Source organism: Hyalella azteca, unplaced genomic scaffold (assembly GCF_000764305.2).
Source record: "Hyalella azteca isolate HAZT.00-mixed unplaced genomic scaffold, Hazt_2.0.2 contig15667, whole genome shotgun sequence".
Classification (NCBI taxonomy): domain Eukaryota; kingdom Metazoa; phylum Arthropoda; class Malacostraca; order Amphipoda; family Hyalellidae; genus Hyalella; species Hyalella azteca.
In genome coordinates this window covers 1-7,124 of record NW_025945509.1, presented here as the reverse complement: position 1 = coordinate 7,124, position 7,124 = coordinate 1, and positions in this window count along the sequence as shown.

The window sequence follows — 7,124 nt, the reverse complement described above, 5'->3', positions numbered from 1 at the left end:
ATTAAAGGCTAAAGTTTGCAGGTAGCAAAATCCTCGTACACGCACCAAGTGACCGAAGGGTAGCACAACTCGACAGGCTCAGCATATATGTGATTCAAACGGGTACGCTGGGCGGCCCAGAAGTTCCTCAATTAAACCCGAGTTTGCAACTACACACACACTCAAATAATATCAGCCTCTGCTGTATACCAACTCTTCTGAAGTTAAATCAATTCAGGACTTGATTTCACTGTAAAGTTTATATTTTATTAATAGTTCACTTTAAATAATAATAAATGAATAAATAACACACTCAAATAATATCAGCCTCTGCTGTATACCAACTCTTCTGAAGTTAAATCAATTCAGGACTGGATTTCGCNTGGTGATTTATAGGCCTCTAGAGCCTCATCCCAACGCGAGAGTATTAATTAATTTCCAGATACTTTTAAACTTCTTACAACCCACGATGCCACGAAATAATATCTGAAAAACTTCCATTTCCAAATGAAGCACAATAGTGTTGGAATGTCTTACAGCGTTTGAATTTCTGAAGTAGCACGTCTAGTAGTTCTGCTGTCGGTTTTAATTAGGCTGTATTACCACGGTCGCGTTCAGACGTGAAGCTCACTCAAGGGCCCTCGGCTCGAAAGTTTCTCGCGCTCGATCAGGCGCTCCATCATTACCAAGACAATGGCACGGTAGTCCGTTATCGATATCTGTTCTACTTGGTTATGAAAGTTTCTTGCACACCGTTGAGGCACTCAATCTTTTCCAAAGCCTGTCTCTTATACACATCTAGATGTGTATAAGAGACAGCTTGTAAGTAAACCCAACGAAACTTTAAATGTAGCTCTTTGTAAAAAAGAAAGAATTAAAACGCTATCTTTAATACTTTTTACTTTGTGATTTTTTTAAAAGAGTAAGTTCCCGCGCCGCACCCTGTACATCTAATGAGATGATAAGAAACAATTTTTCTATCATCATTTTGACCAATAGCCAATTTTAATATGAAAACAAATTTATGATCCACATGAATAATTAAAATTAAAATAATTTGCAAACGGTGCTTTCCACGAAACTGTTTTGGCTTAGGTTCTCTTAGGGAGAAATTTTTATCTTATAAGCCCTTTCAATTAAACGTACAATAAAAATTTAATGATTGTAAAGCTTTTTTCAAGTTTCATTTCTTAAAGGTTAGATGCTCCTAAATTAAATGGACTAAAAATTAGTAGTGAAATTTCCAGTATAAATTCAACCGCCTCAGAAATATGGATGCACTAAGAACTTGTTGTAAATTTACCAACAATAAAATTTATGCACAATACTTCAGCGAGTGAAATGCTCGTCATTAGACGGCGGAGTAAAATGTACACAAACAATTCTTCAAATCCGTTATGCTTGCTTTTTAGCATTAAACAGCAGAGTATTACTCCCATGCATATCTCTTCATGAAAATACGGCGTTTAATATGGGACAGCTTAATTACTATCAGAGGTCTTGAATTTACATGCCGATTATATCTACGCATATTCGGGGCTTCACGGAAGGCTCGAAAATACATACGCCACTCACCCCGAAAAATAAAAAAGCTTTATAATTAATAAATTCTTCCCCACAAGATCACATTCATCGCATTCAAATCAAAAGTTATCAGTAACTCATTGCGATTCCCAAAAAATGTCAAAGAACTCCCACATGAAATTTGCTTTCAAACCAAACAAAGTGTACAAAATATTCGAGTAAAAAACTTCCCAGATTGTGTATGGAAGTGTCGGAAATTCCTTAGAAGTTCTGCGCTGTGGAAAGAGATGTCTGTTAAAAAGCGCTATACATTAAGTTATGGAAATAAGCGATGTTTCTTCAACGTAAAAGTTAGCGATAAGTTTAATGGCGTGAGTAATCTGCACTACCGGAAAGTCTAGTATCTTCGCCGAAAAGTTTCATATTTTTGGGACGCTTAGCAGGACGGTATTAAGTGGCAAACTCTACGAACGCCCTGCTCCCGGAACCAGGCTCAATGGCACTCTGAGTGGATGGGAAATTTATGTTTTGCTGCTTCATACTAGTTGTACCAAGCTTATCTTACGTATAATCTCAAAACAAACCTATTAAGCTAAAATGTTGAACTCGAAAATTATTCGTGTGACTATCCTATAGGATTGGTGACTATTTTTATACTTAACCAAGCATTTACTTTTAGTGTGAACAGTTCTAATTTTTACCTTGGAATACTAGCCGTAGATATATACTCTGTATGTATATAGAAAATTATAGAAAAAAACAGCGTAATAGATAGTTTGTCATGATAAATTTTTAAAAATAATATACGTTTAAAAATTACTTTTTAAAGACAACACTTCCAAAGAATCCAGTGTCTCTAATCTTACAGATGTACAATGAATATTTCTCATTTAATTTTCGAATATTAAAAAAATTAATTTTTCAATTTTTTTAATATATAATTTTTTTTTTGATATATAAATTTTTTCAAAATTATTCATTCTATTAATTGATTCATGCATTGCCTCTGACTTTACACAAGTGTGCAAAATTTCAGATCAATCAGACAGGTAAAAAAGTGTCAGATATCAGTTATAAGATTTGTAGCTGACAAAATTATTTTTTCAATTTTTTTAATATTGAAAAAAAAAATTTTTTAATTTTCTAAAATCATTTATTTTGACATTTGATTCATGCATTGTCTCCAACTTTACACAAGTGGGCAAAATTTCAGATCGATAGGATAAGTAGAAGTGTATTAAATTTTTATTACAATATTTGTAGCAGACAGACAGACAAACAGACAGACAAACAAGAAGTGAAGTTAAAGAGAAGTGTTGTAATAATAATTAAACGATAAATGTTCAATTTTTAAATATTCTATTTAATAATTATGTAGTGTAAACATGGATAATGCAAATACCTCCAGAATCCTTTCACAACCTCCTGGGTACATTTCTCTTAGGGTACGATGATATCAGAAAACTTTTTCGAAAGATTGCAGGGTTCGACAAAGCCCTAATCTCGACTGATAGAAATAACAAACAGCAGGAAAGTCGCACGGCAGTCCACGACATTCACAAGAGGTCCGTCCAACTGCGGTGAATGGCCTCCAGTAGTAAAGATATCAATCCCTATTTGTTTAAGTTCGTTGTTTGAATCTAAGGAAATTGTGTCTTGTTGCGAATGGATTGCAGGTAGAGATATAAAATTTCAAGATCGTAAAAAGTTATTGGGTTCGACTTTATTTTTTTAATGTTGCTACGAAGTATTTTAACGACTAAATCAACATAATCCAGATATACGAGAACATGCTGTCAATCACTCAAATGTTGCAAATGTAAATTAATTTAATTTTTAAGCAGTTATGTAAAATAATATTCACGGTGCGTAGTATTCTAACGTTATAATACTGCGTTAATATAATATAATATGATATAATATAATATAACGTTATATAAAATCATTGAATATGAAGCAGTTTGATGAGAGGCGCCATGGAGACCATTGTGAGACATGAAAAATATAGTGTGACTTTTATCTTCTATAGTTATTAAAGATTTCGAAATATTGATACAAATGACATGGTAAACGACGGAAAATATTAGAAAACAATTGCCTGATTTAATTTCAGCCCTTATTGTTATTATGATGAATTATATTATTCATGTCAGCATCATAATATATTGATAATTGTATTATTTTTTATTATATATACTGAGTTGAAGAGTAAAACATGCCAAAAGAAGTATTACTCCATTAAGCTATTCATCAGTAGCACAAAAATTTTTGTGTCGATGCCCAGCAACATGCATGTCAAAAAAGCAACATATGCATGATTTGTTGTCACGCACGCGTCAATGGATAACGAACGAAAACAAAGCCATGCACGAAAACATAGCCATCAGGCATGACTTTCAACGAGTTTGAACAGCGTACAACAAGCATACGAACGCAAATTGTAATAATGCCCTTGCATTTAGCGGCTAGAATGCTTTAGGAGACTCTACTGCACGTGCATTGCTGGAACACGACTGACCGCAGCCCGACTTTCACAATAGAACGGATGAATGTTTTGTTATGTAAGCTACCAACCTCAGTGCGTTTCTACGTCTGCTCCATGGAGCTGCACGTGCGTCAGCTGTCGCAGTGCAGGCGTGTGTTGCTAGCTTGTTACCAAGGACATGGCGTTTGTTCAAATTCACGTAGAAGCTTGCCATGACAGTAGTCAAGGCCCTGTGCAGAGTACAGACAGATAAATGAGTGAGAATTTGTGCAAATAACTGCCCTTGTGTGGGTCATGTTGACCCAACTTGCAACAAAAAAGGGCAAATCAATGGCCTCCGTTCTCTGCTCGTACAGTAGTTAAGTAAATATCACAATTTGAACAATACGACCCATTCATTTTTCTAAGGGTACGTGCCACTATCCAGCTGAGGTTAGCAAATCTGGAAATGCCAGTTTTTGAGCTGCCAGAGTCGTTTAAAGCAGCAGCATTGAGACCTGCTCATGGAGAGTTGAAGTTTCTCGTGTACTCGCGAAACTTGTTATGCAGAATTTAATTTACATCTCAGCAGGTCTACCGTTGTCTAAGTTTCGTGCTTGTCTTACTTGTTGTTGTTGTTAAGATTTTTATTAAATTCATTTCGGCAACAAATTTAGGTAACGCTTCAGGCTGTTGTTTCAGAGTAAGTTGTAACAACAGTGAGCGATGTGTTAGTGGGCTTGTGAAGTTATGATGGTTGTATTTTTATTTAAAACTTTCCTATTGAAAATACTTTGTATCATTTGTATGCATCTTTTTTGTACGAACGATTGATTAATTTGAATTATTGCACGTCAAATCTTTATTTGTGTAATCTATTTATTATTCACTCAGATCCAACCTAATATTGTCAAGCAGATAGAAACTTACATTCAATTGTCACTAAATTCGGTATATTATTATTTTTAAAGCTTAAAATATAATACAAATGTTAATATTTTTTATCTGAAATATGAAATACAGGCTACCCCATTTGTTTAAATTCTTAACTCATAAATTTAACCTAAATACTTAATGCAGCAGCAAACAGTCGCAGGTATTACGTAATTCCCTATTTGTTTGCGCAACACAGGCACTGATATACGCACGGTCATGCCACTGAGGATCGCCGTTTCTTTTGCGTCTTTCCTGACCATTTATAATACGACCTACAGAATAAATGGATTTCCGAATGGATCATTCATTTTTTCCAATTGCCTATCATATGAAAAGATGTGCTTAAGAAAGTTATTTTTAAAAAAAAGTTTGTGTTAATAGGCCGAGAAGAAAAGGAAGCCTCTTATAAAGAGTATCGAGAACTTTTAAATGCAGTAAATCCAAAATTATATTATATTAGCCATTGTGTTGAATTCAATTCAAATAAATAAGCCAATCAAATATTTTAAAAGTCACTATCTACAACTAAATTATGTAATATGACTCAACAATATTCATAATGGACAAAATATTGGACAAAATTGGACAAAATTAAATTGGACAATAATGGACTAAATAAAAAAACAAATATTCAAATAAAACGCTGTTGTGATGTCATTTGTGGTAGGAGTTAAATCTTTGTTTTATTTTGTATATGTAAATATCGACCGCACTTTCCAACGACATTTGGCATCTAAAATAAATAACTTTATGTTATTCAGATATCGACCTGCCAGTCTCGGTGTCTTAGCTACCCGTGTGTTGAACAGGAAAATTCGCAGGTGCTGTGGCGCCGATGTAAATCGTCGTCATAATCACTAATGAGGTCAATCGTAATCATCTGAGGTCATAATCATTTGAGGTCATTTGTAATCATCTGATGTAGTAATCATTTGAGGTCATTCATAATCATATGAGGTCTTAATCATTTGAGGTCATTCACTGTAAATTGCGTCAAGAAAGGAACAGGGCTATTTTCTTAGGTTAATTTATCCGGTATTATCGTCTAAAATTAATATAAACACCTGTACTAGCTTGATGCAGTTGATACTGAAAACTTTTTGTTAATGTGCACACTTATATTTTGTAACAAAATTTCCCCTTAAATACAAAGAATAAAAAAAATAGGAAATGCACACAACATTCAATCGGTCAAAATAGCGAAGGAAGAATTGGTCGAACATATGTAAACGCGAAAGCCTTACAGCTGCCGAACAGATTCACTTACAATTTTGCCTAGCTGATTTTTCATTAGCCTAAATCATATTAAATAACATTTATTGCAATCCTGGTTATGAAATAATATTATCATCCAAATGATGGTAAGGTTATTGTCACATGTAAACTTAATAATATTGAATATTATTCATTTTTACCTCAACCCTAATTATGAGAAAATATTTACCATCCAAATGATGGTCATGTAGTAGCCACATGTTAGCGGCGACAAGCCCTAGCGATAAGTAAAGCAGCCTTCCATTATATAATATCAGTGGTACACTTACGATAAGGAGCGTCAGCCTCCCAATAAAGTTCACGCGGTTGGTGGCCTGCAGGAAATAAGGTCTTCAGTGGGAGTCTACATCAGGTGGCGGCAGCACCTACGTTGCATCTCCTCCAACTTGATGTGTTCTGCATCGTATGTTAGCTGTGAATTTTATTCAATTTTTTATTGCGAACGTCGTGGATTTACGAGCTTCTATCACGAGTTTAACTGGATTTCAAAGACACTTTTAGGTTGAATATTTTGAGTGAATATTCTGGTGGTCATAAGTTTTTTGATTGGCTTCATTAAAACGATTGACTTTTCAGCAAGCGAACTCTAAAAGAGAGATTAATTATGATATGATATAAGCTCAGTTAAAAGTATTTCATTAGAATATAAAGCATGTCGTATTATCAAAGTGTATTAAACGCGTTCAAAATCAAGGTAGATTGTAACTCGTAAACGGCGTTAATAATAAGAAATACCGGTCATTTTCAGCCGCGGTATCCCATCGGCCTGCTGAAAAATATAGTAAGCAAGGACTACTACACACAGGACATGCATAGCCTATGTCCAGCCTCTGCTAGCAGAGGCGATCGCCTACACTATGAAAATGCTGGTGTTTTAGTGGCATCAACAAATGATATGCCCATAATTGTTTCATACAATAGTATTACAATGTGTGTAGTAGTCCTT